At 36.0% G+C, this 15519-nt stretch overlaps 1 protein-coding gene across 4 annotated transcripts in view; it reads right to left on the minus strand.

The window, feature by feature from the left end:
- grid2 (glutamate receptor, ionotropic, delta 2) overlaps positions 1-15519 on the minus strand; it is a 398666-nt gene that overhangs the window by 97816 nt on the left and 285331 nt on the right. The window lies entirely within an intron of this gene.

Raw genomic sequence — 15519 nt, forward strand, 5'->3', positions numbered from 1 at the left:
AGTTTCCCATGAAAGTACTCTTATGACAGAATACAAACTGCAACAAAAATATATGTGGAATAATAAACTGCCATACACTCTTGCATGGCCAGCTTTGTACCAATACAAATGTCACGCTTTGTCCGTGCAATACAAATGTCACCCTTTATGCATCCATAAACATGGCACCAACACAACTTTCAAGAAAAAAATGAATTTCCTTGGAGGAAATGAAGCTCACCTTCACAAGCAAGAGAGGTCTAAAACACGTCAACACAACATATCACTGCACACTGTGAGCCGCAATATCGAGGGCTCCGGCTAGTCATTAGCATAATATTTATATTGGGATTAGACAGGGTACATGCCATCCCATGGAGGCTGGGATGACAGAGCCTTTAAATAACTATCCACTTCAGAGCCGCTGTGTGCTATTTTTTTTTTTTTTTTTCACCCAAGGCAGCCATTTTATGTTCAGTCTTATCAAATCTGTCTGAAGTACCAGTCTACTATCATTATGTAATCAAATCATCTAAAATATTAATGGGCTGAAAGGGGTACTTGTGTGTGAATTTGTGTGTGTTTCTTTGACGTGACTTGAGAGTCAATATTGGATAATATCACGCTGCATCAAAGAGCCAAAAGTTGTGTGAAGAACTAACCTGTTCTTCTTCAGGTGTATGCTGACCTTTGAGACCGTTCATTCTTTCTTATTGTAGGTATTCTGCCCTTTCAACAAATTCAGTACACCTAGAGCCAAATGATCAGTTCTAAAACCTAGTGAGCAGTCTTTCTCCCTACATTTTAAGGCAACACCCTAGCTGAAATGAAACCTCATTAGTGGCCGATTTGGAAGATCTTGCATACAAGAGAGAACACGGACAAGTCAACAAGTGATATATTATAAACAGTACTGTATATAGTATTTTGATTATTTCGAAGCAAGCATGATATAATAAACTGTCAAAAACATAAATAATAATAATAATGTTCTAATAATCTAATTGATAATAATCTACCAAAACTAAATATAAAATAGAGTTGTCAAATTATTTACCTTGCCTAAAATATGTTTGAAACATATTTGTAACATTATTGAGCTTGTCGCAATGCATTTTGGGATTAGAAAGGATATATAGGAAAGATTTGTAATATATAATGGGGCTGAAGGATAGACTATATATAATAGATGAAGGTCTATATATATAAAAGATTAATATATAATAAATGAGAGACCATCACCTTCAACTCAACCTTGTCAAGACAGAACTTCTTGTGGTTCCATCAAACCCATCGTTTCATCACAATTTCACCATCCAGTTAGGCACATCAACTATAAACTACATCAAAAACAGCCAAAATCCTTGATTATCAGCTGACTTTCTCAGACCACATTGCTAAAACTGCTCGGTCCTGCAGATTTGCTTTATTCAACATCAAGAAGATCAGGCCCCTTTTTTTTCAGAACATACTTCACAACAACTTGTTCAAGTTCTTGTTCTGTCCAAGCTGGACTATTGCAATGCTCTCTTGGCAGGTCTTCCAGACAGTTCTATCAAACCGTTACAATTAATCCAGAATGTGGCAGCAAGCTTAATTTTTTCAGTTTTGGGAAGGATTCTTGTGAAATGTAACAGACTACAAATAACAAGTTACACAATTTAAAATTTACAGTAGTGCAACTATTTAAATTACTTTATTAATGTAACTGATTACATTTGATTACTTTTTGATTGTTTTTTCTAATTTTCTAAGGAACGTTTTCAAGCGTTCATCATTGTGAAACATTTAAAGCAGGCAGGGTTAACCTTACAGTAGTAGCCTACTCAACACTGATTACTGTCAGACTTTCAAAATCCTTCTTCACTTGAATTAAGATTAAGATGTAACGTAACCTCTTTTGTAATCTTAAACATTTTCATAAGTAACTGCAATTTAATTACCAATTTTTCTTTTCTCATTAACTGTAACAGTTACATTTATTTTGTAATTAAACTATATATTTCCATTAGAGTTATTCCCCTACACCTTCTATGATGCCTTGAAAGGTTTCCATAGGGACACAGCTTAGGGTTTGCAACAGAGCAAGCGTTCCTTTTCATTCAAGTTAAGCTGAAAGACACTTAGCTTTCAACAGGTTGAAAGCATAAATGTGAACTTTTTGTCCACACAATTCAAACTGATCTATACACATAATAAAAGGTAAGGAAGGACGAGTCAGACACATGATCATAAATTCAAGATAAAGCCATACATAAATGTATTCACTTGAACTGCATGTCTATATATCTGAAACATGACACTCTGTGTCTAGTCTCGATCTTCCAGAAAGGCTGCTCCATATAGATCAGCAATCTGGCGCAAATAAAGAGAAAGAGAAAGAATGCTGTTTCTGTCTCTTAAATGCATTTATAAAATGACAAAATTCAATAGACAATCAACCTTCACTTTCAGCCATTAAACATTTATTATCAATCCATTTCCTATCCTGTGGGAGCAGGTGGAATGTTTTTATGATGTACGATTGATTGATTCGAAAAGCTCCATTAATTAAAACAAACCTTTTTGTGGTTAAGGACACTGCTATGCTTTTAAGTGTCTCCACATTGATCTCGAGAAACAGGCCGGGTTTAAAGAGTGGCCCTGGAAAGCAGATTCAAAGCAAATGTGAGTCTGTAAATCGGTAATTATGTTTTGATTGCGAAACAATGTAATATAAAACCCCGGCGCTGTCCATGGAGGCCAAATCGGCAATATCCGATAAAGGTCTTCTTGAGAACGTCTAGTAAACTAATAACCGTTACATTTTCAGCAAGCAAGGCATGCTAAATGCCTGTGAGAAATTTCAAGCCTTGTCTAATCGATAAAATATTATCCACCGTGGGAAAACATGCAGCTGTTTTGCTGAATCGCTGCCGCTGACTGCGTCAGCATTAATCGACACATCCATCGACCTCTGGATTCGTTGCTCATTGTGTTGACTTCTGGGAATGGTGAGAAACACACAAAGCCAACTTGGTAACGTTCAAAGAGCATTCTTGGTGGTTCACAATCGCTGGAGAACAACTGTCATTCTTCGGTTGTTTAGTGTGTAGCTTCAAGAGCTTCAGCAGGGGTATTTCAGAGGCCATGGCGTGACAGGAAGTGCTTCTGTCACATAAAATTTGTTTTGCATGCTGAATCTCAAACCAGCGGTGGAATGTTTGTCATCCTCTAACAGTTGGGGTGAGCTGCATCTTCTCGAGAGACAGTACTGTAAATTTCAAGTCTAAAATATAGAAGCAGAAAGGAGAGAGAGAGAGAGAGAGAGAGAGAGAGAGAGAGAGAGAGAGAGAGAGAGGTCTGCCTCTTATCTTCAGAAGGACAGATAAGAGCTCATTTTCCACTGCAGTATAGAAACAAGAAGGCCTCTCTGGGCTCTCTGGCAAGAGAATGACACCATTAGCATCCCATAATGCCTCGCTCTATTCTGCACTTTCCCATTTTGTGTGCAGGCGTATCACTGACTGCTCTCGCCATTTCTGCACTTTCTGCATGGATCTGTTCACCTTGATCAGATGCGATTGCCACCATTCTGCTGCAGAGGCAGAGTTAGCAGATAGTTTCAAAGGTGATGCGTGGATATGAGCAACCGGGCAGCTGGTACTGCTAGGCTTTCGATAACGTCTCAGGATGATGATGGGACACTTTGTTGTAGTGTAAGGCAGAGGAAAGTCAAAGACCACCACCAGAAAGCTTGCCGGACTCCTATTGCTCCTACTTTTTACCACCTGCATATGTGTGACTAATATTTATGAATTAGAATATAAACTTATCCATTTATTTGTGAGAGCAGAGTGCATCCAGAGAGAGCCCGCTCGATTCTGATTGGATGTGATATTTGATTGTTTCTGTCGCGTCTAGTGTGTGGACACCCAAATTGCTTGTCGCTGGAGTCTTGTCACGTCGCATACAGTTAGGACACAGTGTTACCGACTTCAACATTAAAAGTGGTAGTGCATGCAAATCTAAACAAGAACAAAAGGTCTGACAGGGCCAGCAAGAAAAAAAAAATAGATCCCACTTTTAAGACCTGTTTTCTCTGTTTTCAATTAAAATCAAACCATCCAAGCAATTAACATACTGCCAATACTGACCTACACTTCTGTTGAGTTCTCCACCTCACTGCATCCATGTTCACAGGATTAGCTACTTTGTCTAGCAATTAATTTAGCAGTTATGCCCGCCCACGCCAGGACGCTCCACTGGGACCTTATGGGACGTATCGTGCAACGCTAACATATTGCAGGCAGGGTCATGTCAGTAGAGCCCTGTCTCAGGCAATTTGTAAACAGTAACTCACAAGTAGTTTGGAGATCAATCGACAGAAACAAAATGCTGACGATGCAAAGCAGCACCTGTCATGCAAATGGCCAAAGCATGACTGCCCACCAAGGCATATTTAATCATCACGACAGTTGTCTTAAATCAAAGTCATCCCAAACATCTCGGCATGCATATTTCAAAAACACCTCAATACGCTGATTGATGAGTGGTTTTGCCATCAAATATAGATGAGTGGGCTTTAATTTAGCAGCAAACTTACAATTATGCCCAACATCCTTTAAGAGTCAAATGAGGTTACATTAGACATGACATCATTTTCTACAAACACTGATATAGAAATCTAATATATATATATACAAGAGAGTTCCTTCATTTTTTTAATTGCATAATACTATTCTGAATATAGTAAATATTATAATATAAATATAATTTTTTATATAAAAGAAGAACTTAATATCCGAGTAGTAGTAGAATCCATTAATAGGCTGAATGTAGCAGATGCCTCCACTCTTCATTTGACACAGCTGACATCTGAACTAGCAGGCGGTCTGTTTGTTCCTATCAATGGTATGAATTGATTTTGCCCACAGACACACATCAATGTCTGATAATGAGGTTGTCTAATGAGAGAAAAAGATTCAGCTAAGGCAAAGTCCCTTCAGGGTTTCCAGTCTATTCGGTTTCGTTCAAGAGAAACCACACTGAGGTGTACCACAACCACCCCCTAAACGAAGTACAAGACATGTACAAATGTTCAATAAAGTAACATTTTCTCTCTGTCTGTGCTAAACTAAAGCAGAATTAAGGTTTGGGAGACTCAGCACGCTAGGGACTGCTGAAAGGAGTGAGGAGCTCCGGGCTGTACATCAAAGTTCAGTCCGTGCTCTTTTAGCTGGGCAGATCCTGAATGGAATAACAACATCTCACACAAATGGACTGAAACTATTGTACAACCGACCTAATGACACCCGTATTGCAAAAAAGGCTTTTTCTTAATGAGTGTTTTTCGCGTTGTTCAGTAAAAATATTTAAACATTGTTCAAATTAGGAGCTTGAGAAGCAAAATTTTGTAAGACAATATGGTTTTACATAAACTACATATTACAAGGTCACCAAAACAGTTGGAAAAATAAACCGCTAACACCTTAGACCTCTGAAATTTAATATGGCATGCATATAACTAGCATAATGGCTGTTTTTTAGTATTTATAAAGCACATATTAAAAGTATTTTTTCTGACTTTTTCAAGCTTGAAATGTTCTCTATATTTAAGTTAATTTCATATGGTTTGGAAAACTTTTATTTTGTTAAAAATAGATTAGGTTTACTCTAAATGTTTGTGCAGTTGTTTTGTTATTATTTGGGTAAAAGGAATTACATACGGCTGTTTTTATCTGACTTAAACTGTTTTCTTATAACAAACAAGACTTTCTTTTGTTAATTGAATTAGGATATGGTTACTGTATGTCAGATGTTACTCTGCTTTCCCCTAGATAAACTATAATTAAACTATAAATTGATTCTTGCAAACACATTCGTAAAATAATTAAAAAGTGGAAAAAATAAATAAGCAATGAAAGTATGTTTCCAATTAAAAGAGTTTTGTAAACACAATTATCAGTTTAAATGAAATATTCATTTGAACTAATGATTGTTTAAACAATAATGAATTTGACTGTAATGCTGGACTAAAGCCAATCTATTTAATATTTAATCTTCAGTCAAAGCACAGGTCTTCAGAGAGGACGCGTGAGCCATTTTAAAAAAGCTTTGTGAACAAAGTCAATTAGTTCATGCAAAAGATTAAAATTGTGTTTTTCTGTATAAATTCAGTAAAGTCAAAGATACATCACCTGAAGTATTCACTAATTAGTTTTTGAAGTTCCCAGAAAGGCCATGTTTGAGCTTACTGCAAGCATTATTAATAATTATTTCTTAGAAATGTCATTATAGGGAAAAAAATTATTTAAACAATTTACGTAAAAAAAGAAAAACAAACCTGTATTCACTGTCTAGGCCAAAACACTGTCTGTTTGTAACAGGCCAGATCTAAATGATGCTGTATATTGTTTCTAACTGAGAATTTATTAAATGCACACAAACAGATGTATAGTATTTGCCATATATTGTGGTAATCTATACTATTATAATCTATACTTCTTCAAAATTTATACTGTATAGCATTATGTTAAAATGTTTTATTTTAAACATTTACTGTATATTTAAAGTTAAGCTCATTTATAATACTTTTTTAAATACTGTGTTATGTTTTATTTGAATCTTTTTGCCCAAAGCAAGTAATGAATGCCAATATTTGATGCAGTAAAATAAAGAGATCTACAAAAAAAAAAAAAAAAAAAAAAAATTGAAAACTCTTATTCAAAATAGATTCAATGAATTTGAACGTTCATAAAGAGCATGAACAAAGCAAAATAAAAAAAAAAAAAAAAAATGCTTTGTTGAAATTTTTATATTATCTTCATTTAATATCAAATTAATGAATAATAAATAGGATTCTTATCGGAGTGTACGTCCCTCTTTACCGCCACCTTAAAATTTAGAGCTGGGTACAGACTATTATGTCCTTCAGCAATATCTAGGGCAACTGTGAATTACTTCCTTCTCATCCTATTAAGACACTGACAGAGTGTGGACTGACTCAACCTTCTCCAACAACATGACTCCCAGGGAAAGCAAAGGAGCGAGCCAGAGACCGACAAACAGAGAGAAGACAGGAACAACTGTGAATGCCTCTTTCTCCTTCATATTTAAAGCAGTTTTAAAGTTTATGCTGCCCTTAAGTCCTGCCCCAAAACAGCATTATGAGGCACCTGAACAGGAAAGTCCAAAAGACTTGGGGGTTCCTGACCCCAGATCCCTGCATCCTCTCTTCATCCGCTGCTCGAGGCATGAGATGGTGAGCTTCGGGGACACACTAATTCAGTCATGAGGAAACTTTCTGTATATGGGATTAGCCCACATCATAAAGCCTGTATGATGTAGCCTCACTTCCAGCCAGCAGATAATGATGTTGCCCTGTTGAATATTTCAGTTTGTGGATTGTTAAGTGCCTTTACACGGGGGAGCGCTGTCGTGTGCTTTTGCTGTCAAACTGTGGCGTGATGCTCCATCTCTCCCCGGAGGAAGCACCTTGAAAGAGCACTGACCCTGATACCAAGATGCTCTTTAATTAGACTTACTACAGGGATGGACAAGGAACTTTTTCTCTTTTTACTCCTCTTTTTTACACTCATGAATAAAATCGCAAGCATGAGGGTAATGATTAGGAAAGTAATGATTAAAGATGTATGTGATTTAAAGGGACAGTTCAGCCACAAATTAAAACCACATATGACTTATGGAACCACTTTTATGGTGATTTTGCATCCTTTTTTTAAGCTTGACAGGTCCAGTTTTCATTGACTTTCATTATATGGAAAAAAGCTGCCAGGATATTCTTCAGAAATTCAGCGGAAGAAAAAAGGTTATATGGGTTTGGAAAAACGTGAAAATTAAATGGTAAAATCTTTACAAAAAATATACTTTAAAACAATATGGCAAGCTAGAAATGTACTCTTAATATACAAGTTCATTTCACATAATTTGGAAAACTTTATTTTGCTAGCTTCAATTTACTCTAAATGTGATGTGGTGTAACTGTCAGGTAAAAATTCATAACATCTAAGTATTGAATACATGTGAGTTTAAAAATCAGTTAAGAAAAAAAAAAAGTAAAAAAATGTACCTATAATATATTTCTCTTTGTGTGTGTGTGTTTCAATTATTAATTAATTATAAATATCGTAAAATATTTGTCGAGTTGCACATAATGACATTTTACTTATCTTGCCTTGTCATAAAGATGTCAAATTATGTTATTATTGCTATGGTATTTTCAAAAATTCTGCAGAAATTTCTGAAATTTAACAGAATAAAGCAAGTAATTTGGATTAGGTAAAAAAAAACATGTCCAAAGTACAATATATGCATTCATGAAAAATATCTTTTAAAATATAGTTGGTGGAAATCTTTCCAAATACGATAAGCAGTTTTTGTTCAAATATGATTAAAACTGCTTCCCAAAAATACAATTCATTTTCAATTCAGAAATTATAAACGTTTCACAAAAGAGCCTTGAGAGCTAGAAGGACACATGATTCTTTTGTCCAGCACAGACAATAGCCTTGGGCATTATGATGAAGAATGGGGACGCGTTTCTTTTCTGAATCCGTCTGACATACGAAACTTTTCATGTTTGAGTTTCAGAGTTGGCATTGAATCAACCGTAATCTTTGCTTTCTGATAAAAAAAAAAAAAAAAAACACAAAAAAAACACTTGATGCTTTTACACCTTTGCTTGACCTTTAGTTAAGTGGACACAGCACCTGTGGCACACACTAAGTTTTTTTTTTTTTTTTTCTCTGATGGCTTCATCAGCACTTGGTAATTATCAGCAGGCAGCAGAGGAGCCTGTGGTGATCAAAGCCTCAGACACCGAAGAGGAAGAAGGTGAGAGAAACAACTGGCAAGACTAGGCACTAAAGTATGGAGAGGTGTGGACACTATAGACTCGCTGGGTTGTGTTAATCCAGCTGGAGCGGGAACATGTGAATGCATGGAGAGTCTAAACCGCACTGTCTTCGGTAATCCTGGGGTTTACATGATGTAATTCTTCTAGAAGACGGCAGGAGGGCACACTGGGGGTCTGATCTAGAACCCCCACCTATGACCAGAGCATTCAATACACTCTCTACTAATGAGCAAGGTTGCTTCAAGTTTTATGAAGGAAAATTTAAGACTTAACACCTTTTGTAGACCAATTAAAGAGGGTACACGCCAATATCTATCTATCTATCTATCTATCTATCTATCTATCTATCTATCTATCTATCTATCTATCTATCTATCTATCTATCTATCTATCTATCTATCTATCTATCCATCTATCCATCTATCAAGAAGGGTGTTTAACCCTGTGTTTTCTTTCAAAGTCTCTAAATAAATGACAATCACGGGGTACTTTGTTTCGCACACTACAAGTCTTATGGTGTTTTCCAGTGCCAAAACAGATATTTGTTCCAGAAAAGTTGTGGCGTTGACAGGCACCTCTTCTTTGAGGACTACGCTTCTCTGTACTGAGGGATATTCATCCTGTGGGAGAGCAAGGGATGTTTATCTCTACCACTATTCACAGCATGCAGCCACAATACAAACACTAAATACACAGCCATAAATAAATAATGAACAAAAAGGGAAGATTACAGATTTCTGAAACATTGCAGAAGAATATGCGAAGGGCATGAGATCACATTAAAGAAAAATGTGTTAAGGAGATGACAGCAAAATCATGGTCTTGGGAAAAAAAAAAATTGCTTGTTTGGATTTCCATGTAAGAACATCTAAGTTACATGTTGTAACATTTGAAAATGAGGTGAAAAATAAAATAAAAAAATAAAACACCACCAACAACAAAACACCTCGTATTGTTTTGCAGGTATTCACAAAATAAACCACCAAGCCATCAAGTCACCAGCCCCCTGTTTATATGTCTATATGGTGTATTTGATATGCCTAAAATCATGTGCAAATTCATTCACAACATTAAGCATTTTCTCATTAAAACTGCAGTGTACAAAACGCCTGTTTTCTACGATCACAAATATTTAACCAACCCCCTCATCTTGCAGGATGGGGCTTTTCATATCATTAATAAAGCATTTCCAAGAATGATGAATTTTTTTTTTTTTTTTTCAAAAGGTATCTATCTGAGATCTGACTATTGTTAAAGGTTTAGTGAAGTACATCTCACACAGAGGTCAAGGTAAAACCCAAGTAGGCAAATCCTAGCGAAATCGTTCAGAAAAAAAAAGAGGTAAAAAGCTGTCTGGGGCAGTATCCTTGTCAGTTTCTAAAATGTACAGTTTAGGTGTCTTTTTTAAACCTCAAAGACTTTTAACCTTGACTTTATTCACATTATAACCTAAATAATTTAATACAACCTGCATTGTGATCTGCAATTTCTATAATATTATATTTAAAAGATGGTCTAAAAGAAAACAAGAGGGACTTAATAGAACAAATACATATTCACCTTCAAAAAAAAAAAAAAAAGTAATAGATCTCTGTATAAATCCACAATGTGGAAGTAAGGAGGGGTGTGGAACAACGAAGTAAATATGGGAGAGCAACGAACAAAAGCCCAGCTATGCCCAGCTCTTCTTCCATATCTATTCAATAACTTCCTGGTTTAACAATATGATAATACAATTCTTGTCACACATACGGGGGAAGATATCTTTTCTACTCTTGGAAAATTGAAGAGAGGCTGCTGTTGAAAAGAGAAACCCCGGCACATTGGCAATCTACAGGGAGATGTCTAGACAAAATGTGCCAAAAAAAAAAAAAGAAAACCTCTAAAGCAGCACAAATCAATGATAGCCTTGCTCGTCTGGCTCTCTCTCTCTCTACCTTCAATCCTACAGACCGAGACAGCACCTCTCAAAGAAAATCTGAATCTACCTAATGGAAAGGAAAATTGGGGGAAATGGGGAGTCAGACCTGAGGGGATATCTTTCCCCACTGTACAGTTTTCTCATATTTAACACAGGCGCTTCTAAAACCTTCCCTTGCGCGCTGGCGAACACATTAATGCACATCACCCTATCGTAAAGGTGCCAGGGCCATTTACGAATATTAATATAACACACTCAAAGTCATGCTGTACTATGCTGGCCATACCCTGAAGGCCACATTTACCAAGTCTCCAAACAGAGCTTGTTTCAGGCCTTAAATGCTTTGTAGCTCACTGTTGAGAATGATCCAAGTGTGTGAATGCAGGCGCTTGTAGCTACGTAAGCTCAGTTTTGTGATGCTGAAATGTGTCAAACCACAATCTGCTGAAAGCATAAGCTGTTTTGTGAGCTCAGTTTTCTTGTTCAGGTCAACTACTGTCACGAAGAAAGATAATCTTGTAAAATCTGTTAGCTAAAGCTGGCGTGGTTTAATTAGCCAGCAAAACAACATCCAAACTGATGGCACACACATTTGATGCTGAACTTAAACCATCCGATTAATCTGCACAAAATAAATATTTTCCATCGCAATTAAATTCAACCACAGATGGCGATAGAGAGCCCAGAATCGCTACTTGTGCAAACTACACTACTGTTCAAATGTCTAAAGTCAGATTTTTTTTTTTAATGACATTAATATTTTTATTCAGCAAGGATGCATTAAAATTGTCAAAAGGGACAGTAAATATATTATAATTTTACAATAGATTACTATTTGCTTTGTAATTCTTAACTTTTTAGCAAAGAATCCTGAAAACAAAGTATCACGGTTTCCACAAAACCAGCACAGCTGTTTCTACATTAACAATAAATCATTCTTAAGCACAGATTTGGCATGTTATAATGATTTCTTAAGAATCATGTGACACTGAAGACAGGAGTAATGGCTGCTAAAAATTCATCTTTGTATAACAGTAACAGTTATTTAAAATTGTAAAAAAATATTTCACAATATTACTGTTTTTACTCTGTTTTTGATCAAATATATTCAGCTTTTGTGAGCATAAGAAGGCATCTTTCAAATGACGAAACTTTCCATCTGTAATATATGTTTCAAAGCTAATGATGTAGCAGATGTTAGAAACTCTATATGTAAGTTTTAACTACCTTGGTGCTTGCTGATGGTCATGCATATTTAATGAGTGGCTGATGCTGAAGGGATGTTAAGTTGGCTAGTAATAGACTCTCCTACCTCTCTATTCCCAGTGACATCTACCTAGCCTCTTCTTTTTCACTGCACATATTCCCACATCTTTCGGCTCAGTGGACTTTCACATTAGCGCAAACTCCATTACATATTCCCACTGATTGCTCGACCTGTGCTCTAATACATTTTCAATGAAAGCAAAAACAAAAGAATATTTTGTGTCCCAGCAGGGATGATTAGCCAAAATGGCTAATCGAGCAATTACGCCACAGTAAAGCTTTTAGATGTTCTGATATATAGAGAGGTGAGCGGAATGTAGCCAATGGATTTAATGATGTGGAAAACTAATTCTTGCATGGTGGTAAAACTAATTATGACAGATTGCTTTAAACCATTATAATGGCAATATGGACAAAGTACATATCTACATATCTCTGTAGTGGTGCATACACAGGGAGCCCAAAAAAAGCGATTCAAATCTAAATTACAGCTGGAAATAACATTTTAGGATTTAGTGGAATGCAAAACAAAGATTTTAAAACCTTATTTTTACTTTTCGCTCAAATTGCAGTGTATATAATAGAATTTTTATAAAATCAAAACTACTAGGCACCATTTGAATCTCTTAGCTGGAGACGGTGGTCAGTGGAAGAATGTAAAGCAGGATGCTGAAATATGGCCAGCACTCATTACCCTGGAGTCACCTTCACACCAATTACTCCACCAACAAGTCTATGTTAGGAACAAAAGCCATTAAAAAGCCTGTTCAGAAGGGGCTGATGATGTTCTGGACAATTGACCATATGAAAAGAGACCAAGGGTTTGTACAATCTCTTGTGACACTGTTAAAATGAAAGAAATAAAAGATAAAAAAAAACTACAAATATTCTTTCAGTAAGACTCTCAAGAGAGTTCATAGAGTTTTTCAGCAGGCTGAAAAAACATCCCCCTCACAGGAGGAAGCTGAGATAACTACTGCTAATGTGTTAGCAGGGGGTCACATTAAACAGGTTCTGATTTCTGGTCAACGTCAACAAGTGTGGAAACATATTGTGTACGTCTGGAAACACAGCAGTTAATTGGATCGATGTTTAAATACAAGTGGCTTTAACATATGTACAGAACTTGTGAAAAACTGCCATTCTGATTATCTATACTATTTGTTTGCAAATGACCAAGCCAGTGTAAATATAGATTGTTCACTGCGAAAGAAACAAAATATAGTTTATAAAGAGCTTAAATAGCACAAATCAGCTTTTAATTAGTACATGAAATATTTAAACTTCATTAAAACTAAATAAATTAAGTGGCCAAGTTTCTTGTTTAATCATTAACTTCATTACTTTACTTTGATTTATAGTAAAAAATTTATAACAGGGTAAAAAAAAAAGAAAAAAAAAAAAAACCTAAACTTAAGATACATTTTGTATAAAGAAATTACCTTTTTAATGCAATTTTGCTTCAAGGAAACCTCAAGGCCCATCTTAAACGGATACTTTACCCCAAAATGAAAATTCTATCAATATGTACTCACTCTCATGTCTTTCCAAACCCGTAAGACCTTTGTTCATCTTCTGAACACAAATTACATTTATTTTTGATGAAATTCAAAAGCTTTCTGACCCCGCATAGACAGCAATGCATCTACCACATTCAAGGCCTAGAAAGGTATAAGGACATCATTAAAATCGTCCATGTGTTCAATGTCAGAACACCAGCTCCTGCGTCAACAGCATCACATGCATGCGTTGTGATACTCTCATGAATGCATGGTGAATAATGACATGGGAAATTACAGTCGAACCACTTATGTCACAAGGACTATTTTAACAATGTCCTGGCTACCTTTCTGAGCCTTGAACATGGTAGTTGCATTGGTGTCTGTGCAGGGTCAGAAAACTCACTGATTTCATCAAAAATATCGGAACATATTAAATTGTGTTACAAAGTTGATGGTCGATGGTCTTTCGGGTTTGGAACGACATGATGGTGAGTAATTAATTTTGGGGGGTAGTTTTATCCCTTTAGCTTATTTTAGAATTTTATATATTTCATGATCATATAAAAGTCTTTATTCAAAATATTTAAATTAACAACTGCCGTTTAATATAGTTTGTATTGTATTGTATGGCTTAAAATGGCTTAATCATTCAAGCTTCAAGCTCACAAGGTTTTCTTAAACAAGGTTAAGAAGCTGTACTGAACACGGCTGGCCTCTTCAATCTTAAACTAAACATTTCTTCATGCACTTTCCCAACAGTAGTGAGCAGAAGCCAGTATAACAAGCCATCCTTCTGAAGCAATTACCCACTCTGATTAAAGAAACTTGCTTAATGTAATTACTTTGTACTTAAAAAATTCATTTCATCTTTTGGAAGTGCAGCACAGATCTTGTTTGTGTCAGAGACCATTATCTTTAATGAAATCTGACAATTTAATTTGTGCATGATGGCAGTAAGGTTGCAGTGAGTTCCAGTGGATGAGAGGAAGTGGCATTATTAAATGACTCTAGCCTGTTGTCTGATGGTTGTCTGTGGACTTTGGCACACCAGAGTCCTCAAGGAAAATCACTGGCCATCTGATTAACATCCCATATCAGATCACATCACTTACACTGGTTTGGGTCAGATCTTTAAAGGAATAGTTTACCCAAAAGTGAACATTTACTGAAACGTTTATCCTCAGGCCATCCACGATGTAGGTAGGTTTGTTTCTTCATCTGAACAGAATTGGAGAAATCTAGAATCAAATAACTTGCTCACTGGTGTATCCTCTGCTGCGAATGGGTGCTGTCAGAATGAGAGTTTACACAGCTATTTTTGGGTGAACTATGCCTTTAAAAATAGAATAAATAAATAATGTTGCAGTTCATAAAGTGACTGATTAGCATGCAAATAACAATTATATTTACTCACCAAAGCCATTAGCTGATTGTTAATTTTGGACCGTTAACACCAACTCCACTAGCTACTGTAGGTTCATTTGGTTTCTGCTCTGATAAACTGTGCTGTAAAACTAATGCACCAGAAAGCCGCTTTCAATTTAATTTGTGTTTCTAACAAATGCATAATAAATAACCTTTTCATTGATTGTTTCAAAATTGTAGAAATGAAAGTGAAATCTCAGATGTTTGCAGCCTAAATGCTAAAAAGTGCGACAGAGTGCTTTTGCGTAACCACAAGGAACGTATAAATGACTTCCTGATCAGCAACTGACACAAATCAGTTATTTCATTTATTCCAGTTAAATAAACAAGGCCAACTTATTTCTCCAGAAGGGGTGGAGATTGGGGCATCCCCATCAGAGAGCGTAGCCTGATCCACACATTTTTCAGCTTCAAAGCTGTCGTTCTGTCATGAGCAATTGATCCACATTCCGTGGGGAAGACAGAGATAGATTAGGACCAATATTTGAATGAGCAAATACACATAAATATGACTAAAGTAATTAACGACAAACGAATGGAAAGAACAGATTAATTATCTTGTGGATCGC

This window comes from Carassius auratus, chromosome 8 (genome assembly GCF_003368295.1).
Source record: "Carassius auratus strain Wakin chromosome 8, ASM336829v1, whole genome shotgun sequence".
Taxonomy (NCBI): Eukaryota; Metazoa; Chordata; class Actinopteri; order Cypriniformes; family Cyprinidae; genus Carassius; species Carassius auratus.